General features: G+C 35.3%; 1 long non-coding RNA gene across 2 annotated transcripts; it reads left to right on the top strand.

The window, feature by feature from the left end:
* The first annotated feature begins 140 nt into the window (after nt 1–140).
* Nucleotides 141–7,956, top strand: LOC145055567 (uncharacterized). 2 transcript variants are annotated; one of them, XR_013685229.1, is made up of 4 exons: nt 141–188; nt 4,896–4,969; nt 5,117–7,332; nt 7,551–7,956. It is a non-coding gene; the product is annotated as an uncharacterized LOC145055567 (long non-coding RNA). The 2 variants fall into 2 exon arrangements; XR_013685230.1 differs by having other exon boundaries at nt 174–188; nt 4,896–4,954.
* The last annotated feature ends 14,648 nt before the right edge of the window (nt 7,957–22,604 follow it).

Here is a 22,604-nt window from a genome sequence, read left to right as displayed (position 1 = left end):
TTAACTTTTGTTAATTGCACAACAGGCTTCTTTCTCAAAACGAGTTGTCAATCTAGAATCATCCATGATCTTTTTTAATATTCTCTCTTTTTTTTTCTACAGTTGTTATATTGGAGAAAAATACACATATGTTTACTGAAATTCACTTCTTGTCAACAGATGATTGGTGGTAATATGAAGTTTATGTGGTTTGTACATTCTTATTCTCACCCCCTTTCTATTTTATAGCTTTTACATTAATATGCAAAATTAATCTTCTTTAAATGTTTTCTTGTTGAAAGATGGGGAGCACAAACATGTGACTCCTCTTCTATTTTGATGAGATGTTGGCTCACTGTTTAATGTTTAAGTTGGTGTCTTGTTTCATTTCTCTCTTTTTTTTCATAAATGTTTGTTGAATATCAGTAGTCTCAATGTGGATAGTCTTTGATGATATGAGATTTTGAGGCTAATTCATTGAGAAATTGATTGCAACTTTTAGGTTTTAATTTATTTTATTTGATTGCATGAATGTTTTCATGTATTTTGATTTAGGGTTACAAATAAACTGACACCAGAGTCACTTATATAATTTACTAATTTTTTATTTTATTTAATTAATGAGCTTAATGGGTTAAGCATTACTTAATGTTTTTAGCTTAATCTGGACAAAATTACTTAAAGGGTAAATCCACAAACCATTACTTAATGTATTAATTAGACACCAACACTATACATATTTTCTTTTTTCCTCTCAGCTCCTCCCAAGCTAAAATTGAAAAATAATGTTCAATTGTTGAATATGTATTAATTTTTTGAAATATGAGGGAAAATAGTCATTTAGTCTTTTTTTTAGATGGTTTATTTGGTCTAAACAAGAAACACAGCTTATGTATGCAAATATCTTTACCCATTTAGCCACTTTACCTTATTAGGGAAAAAAACGAAACAGCTCCTTACATCTTTTCAGAAATATTGGGACAATTATTTATTTATTTATTTATATTAAATTAATGATATTGATAAGTGTCTTCGTTTCTATATAGTCTTCAGAAATATTTGCTCTTTCCTCTCCCCTTTGATCACAATGCAATCCTTCTTTTGATGAAATTTTGGGGGCACAAACATTCGACTTATCTTGAATAATGCAATCCTTCTTATGATCATGTCAGTTTTTTTTTCTATGTTTACTCATATTTAGTTCTTGGCAACTGTTTATTCAGACTCTTGGTTCATACTAGTGTATATTATTATTAATCTTATGATCATCTCATTCTTTTTCTACATACAGTTTCTATGGTGGCAACAAAATGTTTTGGCTTTAGGGGTAGAATGGTCTTTTGGTTAATGACTTTTTCAGTTGTTGTCAACTCGTGTGATGCTTGGGATCTTTTCCTCTGGTTAATGACTTTGTCCATCAGTAACCTTTTTTTGTTAATTATGAATCTTAATAACATTCAATTTATTTCTACATCTGCTGCATGTAGTGAGGATTTGCTTTATTAGAGTTATTCTATTATCTTTTGGCTTTAGGGGCAGAATGGTCTTTTGGTATTATGGCCGTTTTGTTATGTTAGGAGCACTATCTTTGTCCCAGGTCTTTTTTATTTATTTCCATTTTGAGGTTATTGTTTAGGTAGCTAAGAATTAATTACTTTTATGAGAGAACTTTGTTCTTCTTTGGAGAGACTATTCCTCTTGAATGAATGGATTGCTATCTTATTGAGTGTTTGTTGCTGTGAATCTATAATTCTTTCCTACTTGAAAATTAGTGTCTTTGAGTTTCTTTGTTTTTCATCATGTTTCTTAACCATTGATGTCATCATCATGCCCCCAACATTTTCCATCAACCTTTTTTTTTATTAAACCATTTCTCTTGTATCACTAAAGGTTAGGCATCAATAATAAGGTAATGTTTGGTTTGAGGAATCGGGGAGGGAATGTAATGGTTAATTCCACTGGAATCAAAGAAGCTGTTTGTTTTGCATGATGGAATGGAATGGAGCACTCTTGAGTGGGATCCGATTCCTTCCCTTTTGTTTTCTTCATTTCATGTATTATGTGAACAAATGTTATGTTGTGTGTGTGTGTGTGTTTTTTTTATCATGATTGATGATGTTATTTCATTTTTTAACCCTTAAAACATCTCTCTCTCTCTCATGATTTCCTTAAATTATTTGATAACATTTTTTTTCCATTCTTAACTCTTTTCTAACACTATATTCTAACATGATGTATTTTCCATCCTTTTATTGCAGTGTAATGATTCTGCAGTTCTGCTCTTCTATTTTTTTTTTTTTTAAATCTGTTGGATTTATTCACTAGATTTTTTTTTTTTTGAAAGTTGGGATCACAAGCATGAGACTTCTCTTCCATTTGAGGTGCTTTCTCAATGTTTTTCTTTATTGCAATGTAATGATTCTGCTCTTCTATCGCCTTGAGATGCTTGTGGTATGTTTCTTTAGTTAATGACTTTTTCCATTCTTAGCCTTTTCCTAATGAATCCGAATAACATCTAATTTATATGTTTACTAAAAGTCAATTCTTGTCAACCAATGCTTTGTGGTTTCTCCATTCTCTTATTTACCCCTTATTAATATTCATGCGTGCCCTTTCTATTTTATAGCTTATACCCTTACCATTTTACTTATTTTCATATTCCTGTCTATTCTTTATATCCAACACTTTTTACTTATTTTCTTTTGAATGACCAAGGCCTATTTTAGTTTAAAGAGGAATGTGTAAGACCTACATATTGATGTGATCTATACAGTTTATGTTTTTTATTCGAGTTATACACTAATATGATCTTGATCTTGCTTAAACTATTTTAACTTTTGTTTCTTGCTATGCAATTTAAATTTTAAGCTAGAAGTTGTTATAAATAATTCTTTTCTTTTTGTTGGCTGAAGTTTTAATGTATTTTGCTGTGGTTTTCAAGCTAAAGGAATGTCGATGCCCACATATATATATATATATATATATATATATATATATATATATATATATATATATATATCATATATGGTGTCTTATTAATTTCTCTGCTTTTTGTGAACATTTGCTATATTATGTTTGTTTTAAATGATAGAAAGGGGCACAAACATGTAAGTTAGGGTTTTCATCTTTGAACATTTGCTATATACAATTTTTTACTACTTGAAAATTAGGATTTTCAAACAGAGATAATCTTAGAATCTTTTGGTTTTTCATCTACACGTGTGTTTTTATTTAAATGAGCAATTCTAAGTTACTTTTATGTAAGGGGATATTGGTATCACTTAATATCACATTTATTTCTCTTCAGTGATATTACGTAACACAACTCAACCCATTTTGGGGGTATAAGGGTCAAAGTTGGCACATTCTTTTTGGAATTCATATCAATTATATTCAGTGCTAAGATACAACCGAGTGATTCTAAGCATCGTTTATTTTGTTTCGTGTTTGATTCTTGATCCTGCTCCTGCTTAAGTTTTTCTTGGTGAACTGTTCAGAACTAAGAAGATACATAACACAGTGAATCATAGTGATCTTTTGATTTTATTCATTTAAACTTTTTTTTTTTAATCTTCCTTTCCTGTGATAATGAAGCTGTTACGGGTTTTTCTGAGTTATTCCCTCTTATGTTATTAAATTGTGAGGGTTATTGCTTAATCCTTTTAACTTTTTCTACATTTTATGCCATGAGGCCTCGTTATTCATGTTTTTTATTATACATGTCCTTCTTTTTGGGATATTCTTATCTGTCCGCATAATTTACTTTCTTGGAAGTTATTTCTTTCCTTTAAATCGGCTATTGTAATCAACAACTTCAACTCTGTTGATACCAATCTGTTGGTGACAATGGAACCTTATTTGTATAGGTTGTTGAAACAAAAACAAAAGATAGCAGTGGAATGAACTTTTTACTTTATTAACTTTCTTGTATGAATCTTAATATCATCTTGTTTTTCTACTGTTGCTATAATGGAGAAAAATACACATATATTTAAGTTCTTGTCAACCGATGCTTGGTGTTAATCTGCAGTTTATCTGGTTTGTCCTTTGTTCGCCCCCTTTCTATTTTTACAGCTTTTACATTTATATGCAAACTTAATCTTCTTTAAATGGCTTATCTATCCCATATTTAATATAATTTCATTTGTTTGATAAAACTTTGGATTTATTCATTAATATGTGTTTCCTTTTTTGGCTTTCTTGTTGAACAATGGAGAGCACAACACAAACACGTGACTCCCCTTCCACTTTGATGAAATGTTTGCTCAATGTTGAGATGTTCAAGTGGGTGATTGTGTCAATTCTCTGTTTTTCATAAATATTTGTTGAATATCAGTAATAGCATGTCGATTGATCAAGTTATGTTTTTTTTAATCTTCTCTTCCTTTTGATGCCTTAGTTATTTCATGTCTTATGTGAACAAATGTTCTGTTCTCTTTTTTCTTTTTGATCATGATCCCTCTTCGTGATGTTTCTTTCTTTAACATTAAACATGTCCATCATGGTATCATATTTTCTTTTTAAATTTTTTTATGCTTATCTATCCCATATTCACACAATTTCATTTTTTTTATAACATTTTGGATTTATTCACTTGGAAATTTTTCCTTTTTTGAGTTTCTGGTTGAAATTTGGGAAGCACATTCCTATTTGATGAAACATTTTTTCAATTTGGATGTTCAAGTTGGTGTCTGATGTCAGCTCTCTCTCTCTCTCTCTCATCATGATTTCCTAAAATTATTTGATAACAAACTTTTAATTCTCAACTCTTTTTCGGACACTGTATTCATAGCAGTGTAATGATTCTGTTCTTGAAGTCTAAGACTATTAATGTTTTGATTATTTTTTCCATTCATGTTAAGAAATAAGAGCCTTTTTCCTTTTATATATTATTTTGATGCTATCAATTTCTGTAGGGCAATACAACTCTTTAATGTTGATTTTGGCTCTAGTGAATAGTGATGAACTTCAGAAGGTGAATATTACCGATGTAATCATCTCATCTTTTTGTTAATACTCAGATTATCATTATTTGTTTAAGCATAAAATATAATTCTTGTAATACTTCATTTTGTTAGATGAACAGTAAGTTGAATCATGGTATGTTGTATTCATTTGGATTATTGATGATATATAGGGGAAGTGGAGTGAGCTCCAAAATACAGATTGAAAGGAGTCATAGATGAAACCAGTGATTTCACTATATAGGTCAAAACCTGAAAAGCAACCAATGGGACATAGTGCTCAACAGCTCAAGTCAAGTTGTATCTGAAAGGTTTTTAACAAAATTAGCAACTGTGAACTGTTTGAACCTCTTATATGTTCTTGTTTTCTTCATTTTCAGGTACAAAAAGAATATAGATTATGGTCCTATTGTATTATCTCCACCCAGATCATACACAAGTAAAACATCATAAAAAAATGTTTCGTATATATTTTTTTGTGAATACTCACAAAGAATGAGACTAAATGACCATTTTACCCTACATTTCTAAAAGCAAATCACAATATTCATTAATTTCAACAATATTTATCAATTTGAATGTGAGAGGAGTTGGGAGGAAAAATAAGTACAAATAGGACCCATTTAGTCATCCTGTCCAATATAAGTAAAAAAGAAACAACAACTACAATCTATAGCTTTCCAGATTAAGTGCTTAACTTGTTAACCTCTGTATGTAAAAGAGAAACAGCCCTTAACTTTGTATTTATCTTTTACCTTTTTGAATATGTTTTTCTTTTTCTATATATTTGTTATCACAAAGTTTGAAAAGTCAACATTCAAGTAGTTGTCTACCCTCCATTGTTCTTGACACTTGAGATCAAATTAAGGCATTTGATTTGGAATGGATATATGAAATCCTTCATCCTCAGGAAATAACTTCGAATGCTCTCTTAAAAATGTGGTAATTTCTATAGTTTTTAGACATCAATTGTTTCTTCCTTATACAAAATCAATAAATTAATAATTTCACCTTTTACTTTTGTGTTGGATCTTGAGCACTCATTCTGGTCCTCTTGTGGTTGGAAGAGGTTTTGTGTTGGACATCACTTGCACCAAAATGTGACTGTATGCCTTTTTATTTCAATAGTTTTTAGTTTCTTCTTACAAAAAAAAAAAGTAACTTATCAACTGTTTTTAATTGCACAAGAGTCCTCTTTCTCAAAGCACTTAAGGCTTCAATGGAGCATCATCTATGATCTTTGTGAAGAGGTTTGGAGGATTGATAAAGATAAAGATGAATTTAAAAAAACAATGAGGCAGTTAGAGCTCCTTAATCTACCTCTCTTAATAAAAGAGAACTTTATGCCATACGGCTTCTCCTACATCCATTTCACATAAAAGTTAAATTACGTATTTAACCTTTGAAATCTATCTCGAACCTTCAATCTCGCCTATATTTCCTCTGCTCCACCTTCATATCAAATTCAAAATTCAGACCCAAATCTCCCTACATCGGTAATATATAATCAACAAAAATCAGTATATTCATTCTTTCTTTATCTCCCCTGTTTCTCTCTATAATCCTAGCAGCAACGACTAAGAAGGAGAAGTTGAATCAGAGATGCAAATGGAGTTGACTGCATCTTAGCTTGGTCCGTAGGAAATCAAATCATACTTCAAATTTTAAATAACCAAGGTTTAATCCTCCTAAGAGAATGATCAAACCCTAAAACGAAAACCTACCCTATTCGTCGTTAGGTTCTGATTTGCAGGTATTGTCACCTTCTGATTCCATCAATGTCGCCTCTTCTTTTCTCTATAATAATATCAGTTGTTTTTGTTTTTGCGAGGAAACCAAGAAAACTAAAAACGCTGGTCTCAAAGTCGGATCGTTCTTCAGCCCCGTTATCACCATTTTTTGCTTGGCGTTAATGGAGGCATCAAATTAAATGATTGTTCTATATATTTTGATTTGGTTTCATGAAATTTGGTCATTGATTTTTCTTAGTATGCTTCTAAATCAACAAGAAATTGATGAGAAACTAATCATCACTGATTTTTTATGTTGCTTAATTGGAAATCAGTGTCAAAAAATCCCACACAAGTCTTTATACTCTCGAACTTCAGGTTTTATTTTTATTCTTAAGGTTTTCTCTCTGAAACGGAAAACCACACTATATCCCCTTCATTTTCTACAATTTCATCTTCAATTTCAGGTTTTAGTTTTATTCTTAGGTCCTGACTCAAAAGGATACATCTGATTGGGAAAGGAAATGAAATTCGAGTGACTGGGAAAGGAAGAAAACATTCCACACATAGCCTTTGCCCTAACGAAGCGTCTCCCTTTCAACTATTTTCTTCCAGCAAGCGACGTCACCCGCAAGCACCGATCGAATGTTTCTCATCAGGTAATACTTTCGATTTCTACTTCCTCGTCTCATAATACTTTCGATTTTAGCCATTATCGACCAGCAACATCGATTTCCGCAATAGTTGTTGTTTCGATTTTTGCTTCCTCGTTTCAATTGTTGTTTTGATTTTTGGTGAATGTTGTTGAAAGTTCAACTTTTGCTGTTTTGAATTTTCGAATTCATGGTTATGTTTACTGATTTTGCTGATTTCACAGAGCACGACTCTTCGATTCTTTACTCTTCACCCTTCACCTTTTACAATCATCCTAAGCCTTAAATCTACAATCATGTTTATTTCTCCAAGATTAAAAATTAGTCAGGGGTTCTCGTCTCTTCAGTCTTCTAGCCAACCTTGTGCTATACAAACTTCAAATCCTCAAGATTCAAGTCGCAAGAAGCTCAATGTTTCCAAATCAAGTCTCAAGAGTCAAGAAATAAAGCCTTCAACTTGATTTTTCATTCTTCCGACACTTTTTTGCACTCGATTTCCATGTTATAGTTTTTATCTAATGTTATTGCTTCTACTATGTATTTATTTATTTATTTTTGTTGAAATGATCTAATGTTTTTGGCTTTTAAATATTTTTTTTTCGATTGTTATCTCATGTGATTTTTATATCATATTTATGTGTCGTTTGTGTCATATGAATGGTTGGATGGCTATGTGATTATCGATGGATATATCTTCTATATAATTGAATGTTTGAAGGGCTGAATTTATATTGATTTTCACTTCTGATTGGTGGAGTGGTTATAGAATGTATTTACGGCAGAATAGTTGTCGGTTTTTATTTCATCTAATGTTATGGCTTCGATTGTTTTTTTTATTGTGATACCATTTGTATGTGTGTATAATTTTGTATCATCTGAATGTTATATGATTATTAAATATCATTTGTTTTGAGTTATTGGAACATGCATATAAAAAGTAATAAAATGTTGTCATGCTTATATTCAAAAGCTATTAGGAAAATGGTCATTTTTTATCAATCAGCACATTGAGTCAGATGTATAATCAAACAACATGGTTTCTTACTCAGTCAAGATTTCTTACCTAGACAGACATTTCTCAGTCAGCTATTTCTCAGTCAGCAATTATCAAATGGGGCTTTAGTTTTTTTTCTCTGTAACAGAAAACCACACCGTACAAAAAAGGGTATGTTGTCTCTTCTGTTTCATCTTTCATAAATTACAGTATTTTCGGTCTTCACTCTATCCTTATCCATGCGCATTTGGAAACAAAGAAAGACTATAATGGTGGAAAATTTTGGTGCAAATCTGTAGTAATTGTTTTTCTGGTAACATGTTTATTTAAAAACAAAGATGGAAATAAGTAATGAAAAAAAAATCAAAAAATGTCACTTGATTATGAGAATTAAAGAGTAATTTGTGTTTGGAGCTCTTAGAAACACAAAGCAACCTAAAATTCCTTAAGATGTTTTCTTACCCATGTGGTAACTCCATTTACATTTCCATATAGTTAGGATTAGTGTCACATTGAAACGTCATTTTGGACTATAGCTTATTTGTGGACAAGTGTCTTCTATTACTCAAAATCTGTGAGAAAAAGGTTAACCAGGCAAAGCATGATGTATTATATTTAGCGGATATTTCTAAAACATTTACTCATTTATATGGTCCACTCAAGAATATCAAAATGTATATTTGTTTTTTGTTGAGGTGCCACATGAGGTAAATGTTGGATATTATTGTTCATTTAGGAAACTAAATGTTGGATATTACGTATTTAACCAGGAAACTCATTAATTGCCCACATTGAGAACGCAAAAATGTATACTTGAAATATATATCCACTTGAAGTTGCGAATTCAAGACATCGAGAGCTTAGTTAAATAAATTTATTTGATGATTGGTTATATTTATTGATGCAATTTGGTGAATTGTTAATGTGTATGTTTGCATTGGATATTAGAAGCTAAGGCACAAGCTGCTGAATCATCTTAACTATTGTTTTTGGACCTGTGAAATTAAGGTAAGATCATGGTAGGAGTTAGGCATATTTATTAGAAGATAGGTTCTACAATCATCTCAATTATTGTTTTACAACCACACACGTTTTGAAAATATTTTTTTTTTCTTTTAAACATAAAACAACTCTTTTGTGTCCATATTATTCTTTTTAATCCCTTTTTACGTTGGCAAATAATGGGTTCCCGATTATAGCATTGTACTTTGAAAGTACATTGCTACAATTGGGAATATTTTTTTTACATACACGTAGATCACGGCTTCCAAATTACAACATTGTAGTTTTAAAGTACACAACTAGAATTGGGAAGCCTTTTCAATGTTACAAAAATATTCCTCATGTAACACATAGGAAAATTACATATAAAAAGTAATTATATAGTCAAACAGCCACGTCATACATATATTAAAGGAATATCTAAAAAAAAGGTAAATAATTAATAGTATATTAAAAATATTATTTGCAAATTAAAAAGATAGTCTAAAACTAAAAGTATAACAATGAGAGCAGTCAACCAAGATCTGACCAAGACAAATAACATTAATAAAAGTATGTCCATATCGAAGACTAACTATGCAAGCCATAGAAGATGTGAAGGAACTAAACATCCATGATTCCAACTGGCTGATCAGACGTACAGGATTAAATAAAATTTAAGATGTGTTAGAATTAAAAAGCTTAATAACCGGTCTTTTAGTAAATTACAAGAACGGCCAATGTGTATTGAATTTCATGAGCAATTTTTTCACATTTCATCTTGACCATCAAGCTTATGAGGTTTGAATGTATTGTTGCTGCTACCAATGATGCATAAACAGTGAGGTGTATGTGTAAAAAAACATAGTCATCTTTAAATCATTGCTTGCTTATAGAGTTTGGTTACTGATGTAATTTATCTTGGATGGAAACATGATTTTTTTTATAATTTACTTTATTATGCTTTTTAGGTTCAACAAATGCGGTTATCGTTTTATGAGGGTGTATAAAGTTAACGAAATGAATTCGGATTCATTCTTCAATAAGTTATTGTCATTACTTGTGTAGATAAAAATATTATTATTATTACTAGATTTGCATTAATTTGTGATAAATTATGGACAAGAAATGAAAAATGAAACTTGCAATTTTAGGGATGTATTCTTGTTGATATCAATTAAAACCAGGGAGGTGGTTGTAGTTAATTAATTAATAGGTACTTGTCTGTTTGATTTCATACTTACATGCTTCATGCATTATGATTTAGTTTTTTTTATGATTTTGTTAATTGTTTTGATACTTAAAGCTGCCATATATATTTTTTAAAATACTTAATTGTTTCTTTGTTTTATAATGTACTAATCCCCATAATAAATTTCTTGCGTTTTAACATTTTTGATGATCGCAGTATAAAAGAAAAGTACATTGGCATTTTGTGTGTTTAACCTTTTTAATGACAAAACATTATCACTCACATAAGTTTTAAAATGGTCTTAAAGTGTAACATTGATCTGACAAATTACTTATGTAATGGCAGTAGACTACCGATGTTATTTTTGGGAAAATGTGTTATTAAAACAGTTATCAAATCTGAAAGTATAACTTTATAGACAAAATTTCTATCTTTATAAATTAATATATTTTTTCTTACAAATCCTTGATTAGTCATTACGATTTGAAATATCCAATAGTGTTTTTCTTACAAAACCTAGTTATTAATTAATTTTAACTTGCAAATATCTATGTTACCATTAGTAACTTTTTCATTAATAACATCTAATTTTTATCTATACAGTTGCTATAGTGGAGGAAATACATATATGCATACTGAAATTTAGTTCTTGTCAACCAATGCATGCTGGTAAATTGCAGTTTCTCTGGTTTCTCCATTCTTATTTACCCCCTTTATTTATATTCATGTGCATCCTTTCTATTTTATAGCTTTTACCCTTTTTTCGCAAAATTAATCTCTTTAAATGGCTTGTCTATCCCATATTAATATATTTTCATTTGTTTAATAACTTTTTGGATTTGTTCATTAGGAAGCTAGCCCAAGAAATGTCTCTTCAACCATATCTATGTTATATATATATATATATATATATATATATATATATATATATATATATTGTCTTGTTCTCGATTCTTCTTTGATTGAATTTTTCAAAAGGGTTTTGATTTTTGAATGGCAGAGGTTCCTTATATAATTCTTTCTTACTTGAAAATTTGTGTCTTTGAGTTTCTTGGTTCTCAGTTTTTTGTTTTTCATCATATTCTTCATAGTCGATTTATTTGTAATTGTTTTTTATATTTGATTGATCATGCTCTTTATTGAAGTATCTTCCTTTCTATAATGGTCTTTATGTGATAGTTTAAGTTACATTTTTTTAATCTTCTCTTCCTTTTTATGCCTTGGTTATTTCATGTCTTATGTGAACAAATGTTCTGTTCTTTGTTTTCATTTTGATCATGATGCGATGGTTATTTCTTAGTTGGCATGATTCATGATGTGTATAACACAGGCCTCTTTGTGATGTTTATTTTAATCATTAAACATGTCCATCATGGGATCATATTATCTTTATCAAATGGATCAAATCCCAATTCTATAACATGATTCTTTTTGCTATACAGATAAGCATCTCCAATGCATACAAGTTTATAAGAGTTGTAAAGATTGCCATGTCATCATTCCACTCTTATACAACTTCATCTTTCAATTCTCCAATGCATACAACCTTACAAAAAAAACTTACAACTCCACCTCATCACCTTCCAATGCATATAACTCCCATTATAGATGCTCTTAGCCAAGTTTTCTGATGGTATTGTTGTACAAAAAGATCTGTCCTTTTTACATCTTTCATCCTAAAAAAAGTTTCTTTTTACTCTTTAAAATAATGAAAATTTTTATAACTGTCTTGATTATAAATTTATTTTAAGATTCCATGGTACTTAGTATATATTATTTTTTTTTCTTTTAGTTATATAATCTTTAATAATAATGTTTAAAAAAAAGACCTACAGATTGATGTCCTTTGTCTTATGTTTTGTACACGAGTTATGCATTAATATGATCTTGCTTAAACTATTCTAACTTTAGTTTCTTGTTATGTAATTTAAATTTTGAGCTAGAAGTTGTTTTATTTCTTTTTATTTTGTTTAATGTATTTTGTTGTGGTTTTCAAAATAAAGGGATTATAATATAAGGTGTCTTATTTGTTTCTGACTTTTGTGAACATTTGCTACTGTTTTTTTTTTCAAATGATAGCATTTTAGGTAGGGGCACAAACAGTTAATTTTGGTTTTTTTATCTTTGAAAGGCAAAGGTGCTTTATACAAATAATTTTCTTATTTGAAAATCATAAGTTTCTTCTTTTTATCATCTTCTTTTATTTACAACAGAGGTATTCTTAGATTCTTCTGGTTCTTATTTATTCACCGGGTTTACTTTCTTGGAACTTATTTCTTTCTTTTTAATCTATTATTGTAATCAAGAATTTCAACTATGTTGATAACAATCTTTTTGTGATAATAGAGCTTTTTAGGTTGTTTAATTTGTTGTTGAAGCAAAACCAAAAGGCAACAGTGTATTTAACTTAATGTCTTCTTGTTTTCTCTACCGTTTCTATAATGGAGAAAAATGTCCATTCTTATTCTCCCCATTTCTATTTTTTAACTGTTACATTCATATGCAAAATTAATCTTCTCTAAAAATGAATATAATTTTGTTTCAATTAGCATGTAGATTGTAGTTTGATATTGAAAGTGACCCTGGAATTGAAAGAAACTATGAGAGGCTTTTGTTGGAGATGTTGTGAGTAGTTCCTGATGAAATTGTTTGGTTATATAGAGTCAACAACAGTTGGATCTTTAAGGTGGAAAAAAGTATGAAACATATTTGTTTTGAGTGAGCTTACTGGCTTCAACTTATGCTACTATGTAAAAAGGTGTTTATTGAGGCACAAGATGTGGTTGAAACTCAAACTACTGTGTTTTCCTCTGTTGCTACTTGCTAGGTAACCTTCTTACTGCTATATGCCTATATTCTTTGTTTTTCTACTTGCAACATTCTACTTTTTTTTCTTAATAAGGTGTTGTACTTTGAAAAAAACCTAGCCAATTATACCACTACTTTTTTTAATTAGCTAGTACATTAAACTTTGAAAATTTTACCCACTTATAGCAGCGAAAATCAAATTTTATTTCAATGAAATTGTTATAAGAGGAATTAAATATCCTCCTACCTATATGAAATGATGAGAAGTCTCATGATCATCTTCTATCTCATATTCTAGACCTTTGTAAGTGTTCAAGTTCCAACCTTTATTGTCCTATGTTGCTAAATCTAGGTTTTTGTCCCTTTTCTTCAAGTATAAGCTAGTTAGAATGGTGGGATTCCATAAAGTTGGCAAATTTATGGGTCCTTGAGGTCCTTTAATGAACATAAGGTATATATAATTTTTGTTAGTGTATTGAGCTCCATTCATGAGATTATTTGTGTTGATTCTTCATTTTTGACCTAGCTTAAGCTCTAGAGTTGCATTGAGCATTCATGGCTGAAAAACATCAACCTTTAGATTGTATTAGATGTTAGGAAGCCTTCTGGAAGGAATGGGTGGATGGATTAATAGATTGAGAGCTGAATACATTTAGCTGAGAAAGCCCAGTTCCTACGACATGGCATCCTGCTCGCTACGACATGGCGATTGGGGGTTCCTAGCTGTTTTAGGCAGACTCTATCATGATGTGATGGCATGACCATCACGACGTGATGGTAGCTTTGACTGTGACCAATTTGGTTCGTGACCGAGATTTTAATCGAGCCTGAGTTCGCTCTCCACGACATGACCATGGATTAATCACGACGTGGAAGTTAACTGATGTTGTCTTTGACCGTTGAGTTTTTGACCCGGTTGAGTTTTAGTCAAATCGTTAGTTCTAGAGTGTAAATTAAGGTGTGACATTGTGTGATTCGATAAGTGGGTTGTAACACCTATTTTGTGGCGTAGCGTTATGGTTTATCTGACTTCGTGAGAGATTAGGTCTTCTCACTATACTATGTAGGTTGTTAGATTGTCCCTATGACTCTTGCATGAAAAATTGTGGTTGGATCACAACACTTGTATGAAAGACTATGGTTGGATCACAACACTTGTTTGTCTTTGTGACTTTCATGGAAGACCATGGTTGGATCATGGCAGAAAGGCTACGGTTGGACTGTATTCTGGAAGTGACTGTAAGACTATGTTTGGATCATAGCATTCATATGGGTTGAAACACACCCTTAGGACTGAGCGCACATATATGTATGGTATGTGATATTTTGGGGAACTCACTAAGTTTTGTATTTACAGTCTATGTTTTAAATGTTTTTAGGTACTTCCAATTCTAATGGGAAAGGTCCGACTTGATCACACTGCATCCCCTGAAGGCTTTTTCCGCATTAATTATTATGATTTTACTTAGATGTTTGAGAGATACATTTTACTATGATTGGTTTTTGAACAAATGTTTATGTGATCTGGGTGTTTAAAACTAAAATTTTTATTTAGTATTTTTGGGATATTACAAGCTGATATTAGAGCCTTAGTTTGAAGGATTTTGTGACATCCCCATTTTCACGGCCAGAAAAGACTGATTTGTTTATGCTTGTTTAAAAATCAGAGTATCCTTTTGAAGAATAATATTGTTGAATTTCTTCCTAAAAACATGATAATGTTATTATCAAAGCATTTCCGGATAAATGTATTTTATTTATATTAAAACATTTGGGATGTCATCGTCAATACAGAAACATAAGCATAACGGAATATTACAAACCTTACAGTAATTAAACTAATGACTTAAAACTCCTTGAATCTCCCAACAAAATGTATCTTTCATATTGCTACTTGTGATACAATAAACTGAGTGAGTTAGGTTGGGAAACCTGGTGAGTACATAGGGTTTTGAACCCACAACAATATCATTATTATGTTTAATCATCAAACAATTAACCCAATTTCCCATCCCCATTATCTTCTTTATTATTAAGGATCTACCCTAAGAATCATTTATTCTTCATTTATTTATTCCTAAGGAATCGGCACGAAGTCCATCTCTGCCAGGGTTTATCCAACCGACACTAAGTCCATAGCTGTCGATATTATCTATTAGGCACAACTGCCAATGTTCATTTGTAAGGCACTAAGTCCATAGCTGCCAAGGTTTTTAGAGTACATATGGCGAACACGTCGTTCACAAACACCTACAGGTTGCAAGCCTGCTAGCATTCCACTAGACTGTCTACAATAGTCTGTGGTCATCATCTATACTCTGCTAGATGATTGGATCAACTTTAAAGTCAAGGATTTTCATCATCTTACACATCTCATCATCTATATCATCTTTCATCTCTCATCATTCATCTACCCATCTTTACCCCCATATACTTATAGGTAAAAAATACATATATAGTTTAAATCACGTAAAACATGTATAAATCGTTTATCTAGCATAGATATTAGGAACACAGATATAATCACATATAGCATGTATTAATATTAAATACTTCATATTTATGTGTAAGATGAAAGTAATTATGTACTCACTTAACAATTCGAAATTTGGACAACGCTTCGCTTCTAGCAATTGTCTTTTCCTTTGACTTAACCTAGTATTATTATCGCTAAGTTTTGGTCTACTATTTATTGCGACTAATTATTAGTCTAGATTCATCATTAACTCAAAGTCTACTTCAAGATCTATAAAGTAAGGATCAACCAGGCAAGACAGTTGGGAGGCATGACCATTTCGGCATATAGTTTTTCTAAAATCCAACAACCAAGCCAACGTGACTATTCTTAGACACCTCTCCCGTAAGTAGATCAATCAATATAACAACTTTGAATCATTGATAAATTTTGTTTATATGTAGCACCTGGTTCCTGGTACGTAAAATTTATCTTAGTGTTTTTCATTTTTCGCCTTGGACTCGGCGAGTTGTAGGTCCGACTCGCCGAGTAGAGACGGGATCCGGAACACGTTTAAGTTGGCGACTCGGCGAGTCCATATTCTGGACTCGGCGAGTCCCCGCTGTCTGTTGAAACCCTAAAATTCAAGGGCTTGCACCCTATTTAAACCCTCTTATCCGCCCCCAAGCTCGCCCCCTTCACCCTCAGAGCTCTATACTTCGTTCAAGCCTTGTTCCTTGTGAGTTTGAAGCTTTTTGGTGTGTTTTCTTGAAGATTTGGAGAGGGAAGGAGAGTAGATCAAGAAGAAGAGGAGGAGGCCAGACATCTTTGTGTTATCTCAGTGATTTCCTTAAGGTATAACTCGATTTCCCTCTGTTTTCATGCTTATAGTCCCTTTTAGCTCCATGGAAGTCCTTCTTGAGTTTTTCCCCAAGCTTGATTGTGCCTTATGGTTTGTAATAAGTTGTTAGCCTCTAGATCTAGGTGTGATTGAGCTCCAGGAGCTTAGATCTACTGCCTTTATGGAGCCATATTGCATGAAAGCCCTAGATATACTCTTTTGGTGCATTTTGAGCCCTAAAACCTTCATTGGTGATTATTTACACATAAAGTTGGAAACTTTACGTGTTATTCATGCCCTAGAAACCCAGATCTATGAATAGCATGAGCTGGATTCAAGCAGAATCATGTGTATAGTATTTGCATGTGGCCGACTCGGCGAGTCGTTCATTTGACTCGGCGAGTCGAGTCGCGAGCCCCCGAGTTTTCCCCTTTTCGTGTTTGCGGGGTGGAGTGGTGAGTCGTGGGATAGGACTCAGTGGGTCGGAAGCTAGACTCACTCGTGAAGTAACTCGACGAGTCAATTCCATGACTCAGCGAGTTCAAGGCAATCTTCTTGCCTCAAGAACAACTCGGCGAGTTGTTCATACAACTCGTCAAGTCACAACATAGAGTGTTCTTCGGACGAAGATGAACTCGGCGAGTTGTTCATACAACTCGGCGAGTAGGATGAAGGACTATTGGCCTTGGGTATAGAAGGAAAACTCATCGAGTTAACTCCTAACTCGACGAGTAGAGACGGATTTATGGTCAGACTAAGGGATAGGGACTCGGCGAGTTGGCAAGCCAACTCGGCGAGTCAGGTCAATTGGCAGTTGACTTTGACTTGGACTCTTGGTTGATTAGGGGTAAAAGGTTATTTTACCCTGAGGTCGGTTAGCAGTATTTGACTGAGTGTTTTATGGGGATTATAGCCGGAGGATTTCTGGGGCAACAGCAACAGCAGACAGTCAGTTCCCGCGCAGATCAGTAGTTACTTTGAGGTGAGTTACCTTCCAGTAGCGGTGGGTCTACGACCACAATGTCGGCCCACCAGTAGGAGTTGTATGATAGATGATGGTCTCTGTGATATTCATCTAGGGTTGCTACTACCTGTGTTATGTTTATGTGCTAGTATGATATGATGTTATGTGATATGTGTTATGTGGTAGCAATAGGGGGTGAAATAGTCCCTAGTATCCGGTCGTAAGGACCGAAGGGGTAGGTCGAGCACCCAGATATGCCCGGCAGTATCCGGTCGTATGGACCGAAGGGGTAGGTCGGGCACCCAGATATGCCCGGCAGTGTCTGGTCGTAAGGACTGAAGGGGAGACTAGCACCCAAATATGCTAGTCAGTATTCGGTCGAGAGAACCGAAGGGGTAGGTCGGGCACCCAGATATGCCCGACAGTATGTGTTTGTTATGTGGTACAGTGGGGGAACTCACTAAGCTTCGTGCTTACAATTTTTAGTTTTGGTTTCAGGTACCTCTTCTTCGAAGGGGAAGGAGCTAGCGCGGTAGCGGTACATCACACACATGCTTTGCATTCCGCATTATGATATCACCTGGGGATTTGTACTCTGACACTTTTATGTTTTATAAAAATGTTTCCAGACATGCAATATCTTTTGTGAAATGATATGATCATTGAACGTTTTATTCCTAATGTTTTGCTAAGTACATGTTTTAAAAATGAAATTTTTGGCTCGTATTTTTGAGATGTTACATTATAGGTTCATAATAACGATAATGAAGTTAAACATAAGTTATACTTAAAGTACAGAATCATTAAAAACCTTTTGAGATGAACTTGAACACTTACAATATGGACTCTTAGATATATATATATATATATATATATATATATATATATATATATGTGTGTGTGTGTGTGTAGTGGGCCAAATTCATTTAGGTTGGGCTAAGTCTTCATGGATAGTCCATAGAGCTTTAACCCATGGATCTTAGGAAATGAAAGGTCATGGGTATTAGGGTTTAACCCTAATCCTCCACACTATATAAAGGGTCTTATGGTTCATGAAATGAGGCTAGTGGCTAGTGTGGATACACTAAAGAGGGCAATAACCGATTTCATAAGTGTGAGTCAAGTATCCATATTCTCTAACGTCTTCCAAGGTGTTTTGGTGATTTGTGATTCCACTTGAGGCTTCCACACTATTAGGGCTAAGCTCTTAAAGCTTGAAGACATCAAGCTACATCAAAAGGTATGTCATCTAACTAGAACTTTGTAGTATAGGTGCTTCATAATATGCTAGTTAGGATGAAACCTTGGAATATTTAATATTTGCATGTATAATAGAGAAAACATAGATCCAAGGTTTATAGGGTTGCATGTACACCATAGGAGTGTTAGAATGCTCATAACCCAACACAAGGGTTATTAGACTCGGGGGCTACTCGATCATTTGTATCACTTGCACTTAGCAAGAGTTTTTCTGAGTCTTCGGGGTTGTTGGATTGTCCCTTAGAGGTCGAGATTGATGATGACCAATCTGTTTGGGCATCAGAGGTTTTCAGAGATTGCGTTTTGAGGTTATATGACAAGCGTTACCTCGTGGATTTGGTTCCTATCCCATTGTGTGGGAACAAAGTTATCATCGACATGGATTGGCTTAGCCCTAATGGGGAGGTGACCGACTGTGCGCAGAAGTTGGTATGTGTCAGGACCCTAAGTGGAGGAGATCTGATTATTCAAGGCAAGAGGCCGTAACATAGACCGACTTTGTGTTCGGCAGCAAGGGCTAGGTGCTACCTTTAGCAAGGTTGCGCGGGTTATATTGACCGTGAGAAATGTGCCATTGGTGCGAGACTACTCGGACGTATTCCCAGAGGAGTTGCTTGGGATACCTCTAGAGAGATAGGTGGAGTTCAGGACCGACCTAGTCCCTGGTGTGGCTCCGATAGCCAAGGCACCATATCGTTTGGCTCATCCGGAGATGCAGAAGTTGTTTACACAACTACATGAGCTGTTAGGCAAGGGATTCATTTGGCCGAGCAGTTCGCCTTGGGGAGCCCCGATCCTGTTTGTAAAGAAGAAGGACGGGTCGCATCGGATGTGTACAGATTATCGGGAGCTGAAAAAGGTAACAGTGAAGAACCGTTACCTACTCCCAAGTATTGATGATCTCTTCGACCAGCTACAAGGTCATCTTAGTTTTCCAATATAGATTTGCATTCAGGCTACCACCAGATGCGAGTCAGAGATGAGGATGTGCAAAAGACTACTTTTCGGACTCGCTATGGCCATTACGAGTTCGCGGTGATGCCCTTTGGGCTCACCAATGCCCCTGCCGTGTTCATGGACCTCATGAACCGTGTATGCAGACCGATGTTGGATCGGTCTATGATAGTCTTTATTGATGACATCTTGGTTTACTCCAAGACACAGGAACAACACGAGGAGCACTTGCGGGAGGTGTTGGATACCTTGAGGAGGGAGAGCTTGTACACCAAGTTCTCCAAGTGCGAGTTCTGGTTGCGCGAGGTGCAGTTTCTGGGGCACCTTGTCAACCAGAACAGTATTTTGGTTGACCCGGCCAAAGTGGAGGCCGTTATGAGATGGGAGGTCCCGAAGTCTCCATCTAAGATTCGGAGTTTCCTCGGGTTAGCAGGCTATTACCGGAGATTCATACAGGACTTCTCCAAAATAGCAGTACCCTTGACACGACTGACGAAGAATGTCGTTGTATTTCGTTGGGAGCCTGAGCAGCAGGCAGTGTTCGAGACCTTGAGGCAGAGGTTGTGCGAGGCGCCGGTCTTAGCCCTGCCACAGGGCGTGGAGGATTTTATAGTGTATTGTGATGATCCCATCTCGGGTTTGGGCGCGATATTGATGCAGAGGGGGCACGTCATCGCCTACGCCTCAAGGCAGTTGAAGCCTCACGAGGCGAACTACCCAACACACGACTTGGAGTTGGGGGCAGTTATTTTCGTCCTCTAAATTTGGCAACACTACCTTCTACGGGGTCTGATGTACCATTTACACGGACCACAAGAGCTTGAGGTACCTCATGGATCAGCCAAATCTGAACATGAGGCAGTGTCACTGGCTAGATGTGGTAAAGGATTATGATTGTGAGATCCTCTACCACCAGGGGAAGGAGAATGTTGTGGCCGATGCACTTAGCCGCAAGGCAGCCCCAATCAGAGACATTTGCTTAAGGTGACGGTGGTGACTCCGCTTCTGGAGAAGGTCCGGGAGGCCCAACAGGAGCTATGAAGGAGGAACACCGAAAGAGTGAGCGTATAGTGAGCCATATCTCCTCCTTCTACTATGATGGCTGCGAGTTGTTGACACTACACCACAAAGTGTGGGTTTCGTACGCAGGTGGTGTGCGCCAAATCCTGATAGAGGAGGCGCATAAGTCTAGGTTTTCCATTCATCACAGGGTGAAGAAGATGTATATAGATCTTTGTCTTGATTATCGGTGGCCCTGCATGAGGAGGATGTAGACTGGTACATTGAGAGGTGCTTGACCTGTAGGAAGGTCAAGGCCGAGCACCAGATACCTCATGGCAAGATGCAACCGTTGGATATCCCTGTGTGGAAATGGGAGGATATCACTACGGATTTCATCACAAAGCTTCCCAGGACCTAATGGGGAGTGGATTCGATTTGGGTCATCGTGGATTGCTTAACGAAGAGTGCCCATTTCATCCCAATCCAGGAGAGCATTTCGGCCGAGAAGCTGGCCGACATCTACATCAGAGAGGTAGTAGCTCGACACAGAGTGCCAGTTTCCGTGATTTCTGAACAAGACGTGCGATTTACTTCCAAATTCTGGAAGAAATTTCATGACGAATTGGGTACTCGTCTACATTTTAGCACAACTTTTCACCGCAGACGGATGGTCAGAGTGAGCGGACCATCCAGACCTTGGAGGACATGTTGCGGGCATGTGTACTAGACTTCGATGCTAGTTGGGATGCCTACCTTCCCTTGGCAGAGTTTTCCTATAATAATAGCTACCATGCAGCATCGACCGTCCTCCCTTCGAGATGTTATATGGGAGGAAGTGCAGAATCCCGATATGTTGGGGGTGAGGTTGGGCAGAGGGTTATGAGGAGTACCGAAGTGGTATTCAAGACGATGGAGAGGATCCAGCAGGTCCGGAGCAGGCTTCAGACTGCTCAGAGTTGGCAGACAAGTTACGCCGACAAGCACCGTTCAGACATGAAGTTTCAGGTAGGAGATATGGTTCTCCTGAAGGTGTCACCTTGGAAAGGTGTCATTCGGTTCAGGAAGCGGGGCAAGTTAGTCCCCAGGTAAATTGGTCCTTTCAGGGTTATAGCCCGGGTGGGAAAGGTGGTGTATAGGCTGGATCTGCCATCTGAGCTTAGTTAGATCCACAACACCTTTAATGTCTCCTAGATGCAGAAGTGCTTGGTAGATGACTCTACAGTAGTGCCTCTAGAGGATATTCAGGTGGATGATAGCCCGAACTACATCGAGCGACCGGTAGCAATCCTCGATAGGAAGACGAAGGATCTGAGAAACAAAAGGGTTGAGTTGGTGAAGGTGGAATGACAACACTATAAAGGGCTCAGAATAGACTTGGGAGCCGGAGGACGAGATGAGGGAGCACTACCCCGAGCTATTCCCAGATGCAGCAGACTTCGAGGACGAAGTATAAAATAAGTGGGGGAGATTTGTAACGCCCGTATCCTGGAATACATTTTAAACCAAATTATTCATTTTTGCAAAGGGAATCGACGAGTTGGACACCCCAAACTCGTCGAGTAGGAATGAAATTTGGACGCGGGACTTGAAGTCTACTCGACGAGTTGAGAGCCTCAACTCGACGAGTAGGGCTGCCAAAGCGAAACTCTAATTTCAGGGTTTTTCACCATATTTAAGCACCTTAACCTCCAAAGGTTGGTCTCATTTGCAGCCTCCATCACCCCAAACCCTAGCCGCGAAACCCTAATCCACTTTTGAGTGTTCTTGGTCCATTGTTGTGTGTTCTTTGTGATTTTGAAGCTTGAGAAGGAAGGAGAAGCTCAAGGA

This window comes from Lactuca serriola, chromosome 5 (assembly GCF_051521515.1).
Source record: "Lactuca serriola cultivar US96UC23 chromosome 5, Lser_US96UC23_V15, whole genome shotgun sequence".
Classification (NCBI taxonomy): domain Eukaryota; kingdom Viridiplantae; phylum Streptophyta; class Magnoliopsida; order Asterales; family Asteraceae; genus Lactuca; species Lactuca serriola.
This window is presented reverse-complemented; position numbering and strand designations above follow the sequence as displayed.